Consider the following 13314-nt stretch of genomic DNA (forward strand, 5'->3'; position numbering starts at 1 on the left):
AAACCTTAAGATTTATATGTGCGAATAGAAATGTCAAACTTCAACAAAACTTGGTATAATCTACATACAAATAAATAAAATTGGAGTGTCTGTTTGTCATATTAAAATAACCGTTTTTTACTAAATGCATATGGGTACATATACCAAAATAACATTTTATACAATTTTTGTCTGTCTGTCTGTCGGTTTGTTCCGGCTAATCTCTGAAACGGCTGGACCGATTTTGACGGGACTTTCACTGGCAGACAGCTGATGTAATAAAAAGTAACATAGGCTTCTTTTATTTTAGAAATCTATTTATTTTATAGCTTTGCGAACTGTATACAATTTTTTTTTCTAATTCCACGCGGAAGCGGCGCGAAGTCGCGGGCAGAGTACACTTGACATGTTAAAATTAAGTATAACGAGTCCGCCTACCCTATCTTCTAATATTATCATTCCACGAAATTAAAAACGCATCTTCGTACTGCATGCAGTATTTTATCTGCGATATGATACATATATATATATATATATATATATATATATATATATATATATATATATATATATACAAAATATTTAAATGTGACGTGATTTTTTCCTTAAATATGTATGGATTGTGAATTATATCCGGTTGCATGACATATCAGTTCGTCTGATAACGCTTGAGCTTGAGGCGAAGTGAAATCAATAATTTATCAATGTACTCAATATCAATCTGCTAGTAAATTTCATAGTTTGACAAAACTTGATCATAACTACTACATATTATAAGACAGAGTTATTCGCCTTTTCTGTTTTCTTGCGATAGATAAACAAGAAATATTGACAATGAAGGGATTATCATTATTATATTGATTATTATAAACTACAGACATTAAGATTTATATGTGCGAATAGAAATGTCAAACTTCAACAAAATTTGGTATAATCTGCATACAAATAAATAAAATTGGAGTGTCTGTTTGTAATATTAAAATAACCGCTTTTTACGAAAAAAAAAACCGACTTCAATTACATTGATAAGTAATACAACTTAGGTAGACGAAACAATAGACAAGTAAATACGCATTATCAAAGATTATTCCAAAAGTTGTAATCAGATCTAGATGAAATTTAAATGTGATCACATGATAAACATCGGTTTTCGATTAAATTAAAAATCATTGAAATCGGTACACCTAGTAAAAAGTTATGCGGATTTCGAGTGTTTCGCTCGATTTCTCTGGGATCTCATTATGAGATCCTGGTTTCCTTATCATGGTACGACACCTAAGATATCTCCTTTTTAAGAAAAATCGGTTCATTAACGACGAAGTTATTCCCGAACATACATAATATATATATATACGGTCGAATTGAGTAACCTCCTCCTTTCTTAAAGTCAGTTAAAAATAACATTTTTTACAATTTTTGTCTGTCTATCTGTTTGTTTCCGCTAACCTTTGAAACGGCTGATGCTAAGCTGCTAAGCTGATGTAGTAAGGAATAACTTAGGCTACTTTTATTTTAGATATTTATTTATGTTATAAGTCTACTAACTGAACAATAACTTTTTTGTTAAATTCCACACGGAAGAAGTCGTGGGCACAGCTAGTATATATATAATAAAACAATACAAATTAATGAATAATATGTAATGAATTGAATAAAATTAAAACTGTATGTTACTTCATTACCATTATTCTTTTTTTTTTCGTTGTCAGTTTGAGGTTTCGAACGATGTAATTCTTGGGTTTGTTTAGAGGAAACGTCTTTGTTAACGTTGACGCATGGTTGTGAAATTACATGGACAAGGGAGCCTTGACTGATGGAAAAACATAGTTTTGTACATAAATAAGCGGTTTTTTTTTCATCATTAACTTTGTTAATTGTAACGAAGTGTATAGGTAGGTAGGTATATACTCTGGTTATAATTGTCGGGACATGTTTTTGTACTGTTTGTTTAAACTTATACCATTATTTTATTAACATTTTGTTACGTAACATTTATATTGACTATGCAGATGTTTGCCGTGGTCTGGGTGTTTGTGCAGTCCTTGTGGACTGTGGTTCTCCCTACCGTGCCTCGGAGAGCACGTTAAGCCGTGGGTTGCGGTTGTTATCATATACACCTTAGAGCGTTCGTTACTCCTAGTAGGGAATATATCCGCCAACCCGCATTGGAGCAGCGTGGTGGATTAAGCTCTGATCCTTCTCCTGCATGGGGAAAGAGGCCTATGCCCAGCTGTGGGATATTACAGGCTGAGCCGTAGTAGTAGCGTGGTAGACAATAATGTGTTTTTGTTGTGGGCACTTAAATACGTACCAGATTTAATTGTTTTCAACCGACTTCCAAAAAAGAAGGAGGTTCTCAATTCGACTATTTTTTTTTATTTTTTTTTTTATGTATGTTACATCAGAACTTTTGACCGTGTGGACCGATTTCGACAAAGTTTCTTTTAATCGAAAGGTGGTGTGTGTCATTTGGTCCCATTTAAATTTATTTGACATCTAACAATAACTTTTCGAGTTATATCTAATAATGCGTATTTACTTGACGCTTTTTTTCGTCGACCTACGTTGTATTATACCGCATAACTTTCTACTGGATGTACCGCTTTTGATAATTCTTTTTTTGTTGAAAAGGAGATATCCCTAGTTTGGTACCATGATAAGGAAACCAGGATCTGATGATGGTATCCCAGAGAAATCGAGGGAAACTCTCGAAAATCCGCAATAACTTTTTACTGGGTGTACCGATTTTTATAATTTTTAATTTAATCAAAAGCTGGTGTTTATCATGTGGTCACATATAAATTTTATTGAGATCTGATTACTACTTTTTGAGTAATCTTTGATAACGCGGAGTTACTTGACTTTTTTTCGTCGATCTACGTTGTATTACTCGTCGATGTATTTGAAGTCGGTTTTTTTTTCGTTTGCGAGCAAACACAATTATTGAGAATTGTATTATTTGTATGATTAATTATAAATCATATTATCAAAACATTTAACAATGATTAACTATTATTAAAACTTACAGATTAACTATTTATAACAGGGATTATTCTCATGCGTTACCTGTACCTACTTCTAGTCGTTATCTATATTACCTACATAGGGTAGGGTCACCTAAGATTGCGCGGGAGGTAAGACTGCGCAATGCCAATACGTCAAAACATAAACGACATCTGTGCCTAACTTCAGTCGTATTTTGATGCATACAAATGAGTGGGGTTGCTGCAACAAAAAAATTGAAAACAGTGGGATATCGGATCTACTAGGTAAGTTTGAAGATAATTATTTTATTTGATGTTAATTTTAGTCATTTTGAAACTGTGGTCACGTCTGATTAATCAGACTATAATATAATACTATACTATACTTCAATAAATCTAGTTATCGTTTTTAATCAACAAATCCTACCTAAAACGCTGCCTGGTTGCATATTTTACACTTCTACTCAAGAGATGGATTTGCTAGTCATGTATTTGCATATTAAGCGATTCCCTAAGATTGCGCAGAGCCAGGGACCTTAAAACTGCGCACGCAGGCTTACCTCCCTATATTTTTAAGATTTATTGATATTCACAATAAAATTTATTTAATTAAAGGATGCCTAATATAAAAAATATATCGGCAGGACGTGTTTTATGTCCTCAATCTGTACTGGGTGAAGCCAGAATACGTATACAAGGTCAGAGAAAGTCAAAGAAAATTTGCGCTCTGATATTGTATGAAGAAAAGTACTTTGAGGCACCGTCTAAAGAGCAGCTGCGACCAAACTGGGAAGATACTATGTAACCTTCTCCCCAAAAATAGAAGAAGAGTTTTGTCGATATTTAGAACAACTAGACAACATGTTTCATGGAATGACTACTAAAGATTTACGTTCATTGGCTTATGAGTTTGCTATGAAAAATAATATTTGTCATCGTTTTAAAAATGACAAAAAAAACTGCTGGTAAACATTGGCTTCATGGGTTTCTCAATAGGCATCGAAATCTTTCACTGAACGTCCCACTTCTACAAGTATTGCCAGAGCAATAGGCTTTAACAAAACCAAATGTGACAGGTTCTACAAAAACCTAAATAATGGATACAACTTTCCTCCAACTTCTATTTATAAAATGAATGAAACCGGTATGTCCGCTGTGCCTAAAAATCCTCCAAAAGTCATAACAAAAAAAGGAAAATGCGCCGTTATCAAAATATCGAGCGCTGAAAGAGGGATCAATGTTACAGTGGTAAATGCAATGAGTCTGACTGGACACTTTATCCCTCCAGCTTAATACGGTCGCAAAATAATGAAAGCAGAACTGCTTGATGGTGCTTCACCGGCATCTATTGGGGTGGTATCTGATTTCAGTTTCATTAACTTTTTTTAAACTAGTTAACCCACTTTAAATATCATACCAGGCCAACAAAAGAACACCCAATCCTCCTGTTGCTTGATAATCACTGCTGCGATTGTGCAGTGTGAGACATGATCGTGACTTTTGTACCTAGAATGGGTTATTAAGTATTAATAGGGCTTAAGTTAATTTAGTATTACCTTAAAAGCTCCATTTCTTCATGCGCAATCTTAGCGATCCTTTTGCGCAATGTTACCCACCTAGAGTTCTAAGACTGCGCTATTCGAAAAAATGTTACATAATATTCGATTAAGTCGTTTGTTAACAAAGTATATTAATGTTTGCAAGGCAAGTTTTAAGTGCGCAATCATAGGTGACCCTACCCTACCGATAAAATCAGCTCTAGCGATGGCGCTTGCATAGTTTGGATTCAGCGAAATAAATTATGCTGTTTTTAAGTAAAACTTCTTTAAGCACGCTTGACCTGAGGAGTAAGCTGGTGAATGTGTGTCAAGAGCGTTACAAAAAATGTGATCGGGCGAGGCGAACGGAAGTTGAGAGGGAGATATATAGGCTAGTGAAGATAGAAAGAGAAAGAGAGTTACATTTCGTAAGACGCCCACAGGCACTGTGAGCGCTCTAGTACAAAGGTGGCGAGTGAAAAAAATGGTGTTGGGGTAAAAAAATGTACGCTTTGCAAAGACAGATGACGAATACCTTAATTACCTATAATAGTGATAAGTGAATACAGAGACCGCTGCGCCAATATTTCGTTTCAGAATAATAAAAAGAATCCAGCACAGAGTATAAACTGAAATCATCTCCATTTTCTTTAGTAATTCAGTGGTGTTGGCGTGACACGTTGTGAATATAGAGACATGTAACGCCACACCATATTGCCTAGCCGAGCCTTATGACGCCACGCCATAGCCAAGCGAAGCCAAGCCAAAGCCAAAGCCATACGGTTCGATAACGATCTTCCGGTTGTGAGTGACATTACGTTCCACCGCCAAATAAAGAGGGTATAAATGAGCCGATTGTTGATTTATGTGATTATTCTTGTGTTAGCATTCAAATAAGTAGAAACGCTGCCAGATTGTATAAGTGATTTTTAATAAAGTAATAATTGTATAAAGTGCTTTAAGTGTTTGTTTTACCTCTGCCGTTTTACTCAGAAGCGGGATAATGAAACGTAATCGGCCTAATGAAGCCGGCAACAGAGTCCGTCCGCCTGGATGGAGTGAGCAAGAACAATATACCAGCGAAGATGAAGAATGTCCGTCACCACCCGCAAGAAAATTATTAAAGTCCTTGCTAGAGAACAAAGTTGAAAGGGCTATACGCGAACTTAATGAAGAAAGCGTACCACTTGGTAATTTTAAAGATCATCGCGCCGCGTCCCTCATACCAGAATTTGACCCCGATGGAGAAGATTGCACAGTATCAGCATGGTTAAAGAAGATTGATCAGTTGGGTGACATACATGGCTGGGATGATAAAGTAAAAGCCTTTCACTTACAAGACAAACTTCGCGGGCAAGCTCGAAAGTGGTACAACAGACTCGATGAATATAACTATACTTGGAATGAGTGGAAACATTTGTTGGTACGAGCTTTTCCCAAACATCGCGATTATAGTGCTTTATTAGACGAAATGATGCATAGAAAAAAATTACCGAACGAGACAATGACGAAATACTATCAAGATAAAATCGCCATGTGTTTTCGCTGCAATCTATCTGATGCTGCCAGTGTCTCGTGTATAATCAGAGGATTACCGACTTCACTACAACCGAATGCACGTGCTTTCCAATGCCAGCGTCCGGATGAACTTTATGAGGCATTTCTCTGTTCCCTCGATGATTATCGTTCACCAGTATTCGAAGTACGCGCACCAATCAAGGATACTAAGCAAATGTTCACCGCTGATAAAAAAGTTAATCCTGAAATCGATCCTTGTCCGCGTTGCAAGAAGACAGGTCACATTTTACGAAATTGTACGCTACCTGATCAACGAGTTTGTTTTAAGTGCGGTCGGCAAGGTCATATTGCCTCCCGCTGTTCAAGTATATTAACTTCACAAGCCAAACCGAACCTTGAATCGGATAGCAATACCAAGGAAATCAGAATAGTGCAAAATTATAACGAAATTTATAAGAAAGTTGTGAAGGTCAACGGAATTTTTCTAAAGTCATATATAGATACGGGTAGTCAAGTGAATGTTATAAATTCTCAAATTGTTTCTCTTTTGTCACTGAAAGTTTCACCTACCAACACTATTCTAAAAGGTTTTTCTGGTGGTTTACTTACAAGCCGCGGGGAAGTACAATTTGATTTAGAAATCGATAACACTGTAGTACAATGTACTGCACATGTTACAGAAATGGATATGCAAGACATTCATTTATTAATTGGACAACCAATTATAAACGCTGATCACATATCACTTGTGGTGACAAATGGGACGGCTACGCTAAGAGTGGATTCTGGTCCTTTAACTGGATTTGATGTAGTGGAAAAAGTTAACAAGTTTAAAGTGGTGACTTCAAGCAAGGAATCTCTACCACCCGGTGCCTCAATCATCAAAGTTAGAGTGCTGGGTAATACGTCCGGGAACGATGTTTGTACAACGCCACGGCACTATGAACTGCAGGGCGTGTCCTACATGTTACCAGCGACCTTGCTCCGAGGTAGCGAGGGCTACATTAAGGTTGTCAACACTGGGACCGTCAATGTTGACTGGGAAGCCGGCGAGATTTTAGCTCGAGCCGAGAGCTATGACGAATTAGCCAGTCAGCCTAGCCAGGTGAGTCAAGCCAAGCCATTTTTATCCAACTTGCCTGCTACTTCACCAAATAATAGAAAATGCTTAATGACTTCTACTTACAATATAAATAATGTAAATTCGTCTGCCTCCATCTTTACGGTGAACCAAATATCTAGTATTCACATAGGCGGTGTACCTATTTGCGAAATTAGTATGGGAAGTTTAAATGAAAACGAGCGTAATAGTTTAATAAATTTATTGCTACAGTATAAACATACCTTTGCAAATAATACGAAAGATCTTGGTTGTACAAACATAATACAAATGAAAATAAAACTTACTACGCAGCAACCAATATATCGTCAACCTTATAGGTTATCGCATACTGAGCAACAAATAGTTAATTCCAAAGTCCATGAATTATTAGATGCTGGTATTATAAAAGAGTCCGAGTCAAATTATGCCTCTCCGGTTATCTTAGTCAAGAAAAAGAATGGTGATAGTAGATTATGTATTGATTATCGTGCTCTTAACGCTATCACTATTAAAGACAGATATCCATTGCCTAACATTGACGATCATATTTCTAAATTAGCCGGTAAGAAATATTTTACTAGTCTTGATATGGCCCAAAGTTATCATCAGTTATTAATCGCACCAGAGGACACTCACAAAACTGCTTTTATTACACCTCAGGGTCAGTACGAATATTTACGTGTTCCATTTGGCTTAGCAAATGCACCATCTGTTTTTATGCGCGTGGTTAGCAAAATTGTTAATTCGATTCGTTGTACACAGAGTGACAGTTCACGTCATGAGATTCTCGCCTTTTTAGATGATTTACTTCTACCCTCAATAGATTTTATTTCGGGTTTAAGAATGTTAGAAGCGGTATTACAAAAATTTCAATCGGAAAATTTAAAATTAAATATGAAAAAGTGCTCTTTTTTACAAGATAAAGTAACTTATTTAGGACATGAAATTTCTCAAGATGGGATTAAACCTGCAGAGCCAAAGTTGATTGCGGTTTCACATTTTCCTATACCTAAGAATGTACATGAAATACGTCAATTCATAGGACTTTGTAGCTATTTTCGAAAATTTATTAATAAGTTCGCGATTATCGCCCGCCCTTTGACAGAACTAACAAAGAAAAATGTACCGTGGGTATGGGGTGATAAACAAATTGATAGTTTTAATGAATTAAAGAAATGTTTGTGCTCTAAACCAGTTTTAGCTTTATATGATTCTACTTTAAATACAGAAATACATACCGATGCGTGTAAGTTAGGCATAGCGGGTATATTATTCCAGCTGCAGCTTGACGGAACCCTACGTCCGGTCATGTATTTTAGCCGAGTAACTTCTAGAGAGGAAACTATGTACCATAGCTATGAGTTAGAGACGTTAGCGGTCGTGGAATCTTTGCGTAAATTCAGAGTGTACGTTATAGGTAAACACGTAAAAATAATCACTGACTGTACTGCCGTCCGTGCCACTCTTACTAAACGAGATATTATTCCCCGTATCGCTAGGTGGTGGTTGCTAATACAAGAGTACGATATTAGTGTAGAATATAGACCCGGGGAACGAATGAAGCATGTGGATGCGTTAAGTAGAAATCCTATTGATGCAGTAAATATTAATCGCCTCGAAATCTCGGATTGGTTCTATACGATTCAGTATCAGGATGATAAATTGAAAAGCATAATCGATCAACTAAACTCTAAGTCTGCTGGGCCCGATATAGTGAATAATTATGTAATATTAGATAACAGATTGTATAGAAAAACGCTCAACGGCAATCGCCTCGTAGTTCCTGGGGCGGCAAGGTGGAAGATCGTTCAAATGCACCACGATGAAATAGGCCACGTAGGATTAAAACGTTGTACAGATCTAATTAAAAATGAATTTTGGTTTCCTAAAATGACACGGTTTATTCGAAAGTATGTAACATCTTGTTTGCACTGTGCTTATGGTAAGGGGGAATACGGTAAAAAGGAAGGTATGTTACACCCGATTCCCAAGCCAAATGAACCCTTTAGAATGGTCCATATCGACCATTTAGGCCCTTTCTGTAGAACTAATAAAGGTCACGAATACATGTTGGTTATAACGGACGCATTTTCGAAATTTGTAATCGCAGAACCTACTAGGACAGTCAATTCGGTAGAAACATTAAGAGTACTCAAAAGAACATTTTCATTATTTGGTTATCCAGATAGAGTAGTGACGGATCATGGTAAAGCTTTTACCAGTAGGTATTTTAAAAAGTTCGCGATAGACAAACAGTTCAAACATACATTAAATTCAATTGCGTGTCCGCGTGCTAATGGACAAGTTGAACGCACTAATCGAACTATACTAAATGCTCTACGCGCCACTGACCCTAGTGAAGCAGCTAATAACTGGTCTAACTGCCTCCCCGACGTTATTTGGGGTATAAATAATACCGTAAATGATACTACTGGTTTCAAGCCCTACGATTTGATGTTTGCACGTGATGGTAGGCCAGTGTGTGATGTAACGATTCCAGATCAGGTATCAGAGTCAATTCAGTCTAAGCGCGAAAAGGCCAGTGCACGTATTGATAAGGCCACCGCTAAGATGAAGCGAAACTTTGACAAACGCCGCAAAAGGAGTCATATTTACAAAAAGGGAGACTTGGTTCTATGGAGGCAGGCGCCTACAAGTAGTGCTGCTAAGGTTAACACTAAACTAGATGACTTATATTCAGGCCCTTATATTGTAACTAAAGTTATAGGTAACGATAGGTATAGAATTAGGAGCATAAAGGGGTTAAGAGGCTACAAAAACTTTACTGGGTTAGTTTCCGCTGACTCTTTGCGACCCTATCGTAGTGTAGCCCTAGTGTCAGATAGCGCGAGCAGCTCTGACGACCAACTAGAAACTGAAGATCTTATTGACCTTCTGGAAAGCTAATTGACAACGTCTTCCCATTGCGGGAGCAATTGTTTCAGGATGGCCGACTGTAACGCCACACCATATTGCCTAGCCGAGCCTTATGACGCCACGCCATAGCCAAGCGAAGCCAAGCCAAAGCCAAAGCCATACGGTTCGATAACGATCTTCCGGTTGTGAGTGACATTACGTTCCACCGCCAAATAAAGAGGGTATAAATGAGCCGATTGTTGATTTATGTGATTATTCTTGTGTTAGCATTCAAATAAGTAGAAACGCTGCCAGATTGTATAAGTGATTTTTAATAAAGTAATAATTGTATAAAGTGCTTTAAGTGTTTGTTTTACCTCTGCCGTTTTAGACACAAAATAAAATACAAAAAGCTAACGAGGCTAACTAAGACGATTATAAAACGACCTTAATATAATAATTTAACATATTACAGTTTTGTTACAAGTACCTATACCTAGATCAAAACTAGTTCGTTTTTTTATCGCCTTTTGTTTTCAACTAATTAAGCATGTAGTGTATAGGTAACATATTTAAGATGCTAGTCTTTGTTTTATTAACCGACTTCACAAAAGGAGGGGGTTCTCAATTCGACTGTATTTTTTTTAATCTATGTTACATCAGAACTTTTGACTGGGTGAAGCGATTTCGACAAATTTTCTTTTAATCGAAAGGTGGTGTGTGCCAATTGGTCCCATTTAAATTTATTTGAGATCTAACAACTACTTTCCGGAGCTATATCTAATAATGCGTTTTTACTTGACGCTTTTTTCGTCGACCTACGTTGTATTATACCACATAACTTTCTACTGGATGTACCGATTTTGATAATTCTTTTTTTGTTGGAAAGAAGATATCTCTAGTTTAGTACCATGATAAGGAAACCAGGATCTGATGATGGGGTCCCACAGAAATCGAGGGAACTTCTTAAAAATCCGCAATAACTTTTTACTGGGTGTACCGATTTTAATAATTTTTAATTTAATCGAAAGCTGATGTTTGTCATGTGGTCACATATAAATTTTATTGAGATCTGATAACTACTTTTTGAGTAATCTTTGATAACGCGCAGTTACTTGACTATTTTTATGTCGATCTACGTTGTACTACTCGTCGATGTAATTGAAGTCGGTTTTTTTTTCGTTTGCGAGCAAACACAATTAGTTTTTATTTTTGTTTTTCTTTTCATATATTTGACTTTTTATGCATAAAAATTATGTCTTTGTTAACCTTTTTTATCACCAGTGTAATGTACTTATTTTCAAATTTCGATTATTCTGATCGTATTTAATTACTAACGTATTTCGGACTTTTGGTTTGTTGACATTGTAAGTTATAGCAATTAAATTTTTACGGATTATTATCGATTTGAAATATAAACAATATAAAGAATAGAAGAAGAATATAAACATAAATATATAAATTCAAATATATAACATTTAATGTGTATAAAATTCATTCGTCTTGCTATTTTTTTTTAACGTGTTATATTGATAAGCTATAAGACAATGAATTAATGAAGTAATTGAAGTACATGTTGATACCAAATTGAGTATTATTTAAATTTCTTAACTATAAATATCGAACAATATATCGTTTTACTTATAAAGAAGTTGTGTTGAGCCCACTATAGAATATTCTGCATTGTGTTAGGAGGAAAAAAGCCAATCCTTGGATTACAACTACATAGGCATTTTTCAACAATCATCTCAAATAATCGAAATGGTTGTAAAATTGTGTAAGTTTTTCTATATTCTTAACTTTTTGCGTCATTACATTTTTTTTTTACATTTACCAATAGTATAAAAGTTGTATACGCATACATATACTTAAAATATATATATATATATTTTTTTTTTTGTCTACTTACGTTGTATTACTTGTCGATATAACTGAAGTCGATTATTTTTCTTTTGCGGGCAAACACAATTATGATAACGAACCATCGAATTTAATAAAAAAATTGGTTGTTTGTAAAGTTGGTTTACGGACGATAGTTTAACGTGACAACGTCATAACAATTGTTAAAACTAACATAGTTGAGGAAAAAAATGTAACTAACAAAAATATGGACATAATATGTCTGAATTAAATTATTGTTATTATATTATTATTATAACAAAACATCTCCTCAGACGCATAGGCCAATCGAGTGGACGAGAGATAGATATGGCGCAAGCGCACAATGAGCTTAACGGTACAATGAGCGTAATGCTACAAGGAGCGTAACGCTACAATGAGTCATCTTTTTTCGTGCATGCAGCCGGCGTTCATCGATTTATTATACGCTGTCACGTCAAAAAAAACGGGCTAAGATGTTATTATGTCCTAACTATTAGTAACAAAGGTATTTTTATATTTAATAGGTGTCTTACTTCTGGTCGTTATCTTCGTGGCACTGACGTCATCGGCCTCGATATGCGACTGCAATGAGGAGGGTAAATATGTGTGCAGTACGGACGGCTTAACATACAAATCCTGCATGTTTGACTGCACTCGAAGTATCAAACCAAACTTGGAAATACACTGCTACGGTATTTGCTCTCTGGTACAGGACGACACATGCAATTAGGACACTAGGGAACTGGCGCCCGTGTGCGCTTCCGACGGCAAGACTTATAGCAATGAGTGTATAATGTATTGTCTTGGCGGTAGCGACTTGACCGTGGTTAATAAAGGAATGTGTAGAGTTTTGAATAAGAACAGAATTTGTTAATAGTCTTTTGTCTTGATAAAAAGAGAAATATTTTATCTTGCAATCAATAAATAAAATTAAATGCTCTTTAACATTCTCTTTGCCACGTCTACTTATTCTTCTTCTTCTGTCGCATAAACATTGCATTATGTGGGTAGTTTTGTACTACCCACATAATTGATGTTTTTGTCGTGTTGACTAAGTATAATTAAAACTTTATGAACCTAGTTTTGTATGCCCAATTACATGACTACATACTTTGTAAATCTACTAATTTATAATAGTTTTTAAGTTTCGTTTTTGCAAATTTCTACTACCATATTATTTCTATTACCATGTATTATTACAAAACTGTATCAAAAATAATTCTATCGAGTACAAAGATGAAGTATTAAATCAAGTTATAAACGGTAGGAAAGTTATTATATTTATTGTCAAATTCCTAACAAATCAAATGATTGTACACTTAGTGGCGAAATGTGGACAGATTTAAATATATAAGCGTAGTTTTATCTACGATATGCTTTCATTGTTATTATTTCTTGTGTGTAAGCAGCTGTGGACAACCTCCCAAAGTATGGCGTTGCAATTTAGTTTTAAATG

Source organism: Melitaea cinxia, chromosome 15, assembly GCF_905220565.1.
Source record: "Melitaea cinxia chromosome 15, ilMelCinx1.1, whole genome shotgun sequence".
Classification (NCBI taxonomy): Eukaryota; Metazoa; Arthropoda; class Insecta; order Lepidoptera; family Nymphalidae; genus Melitaea; species Melitaea cinxia.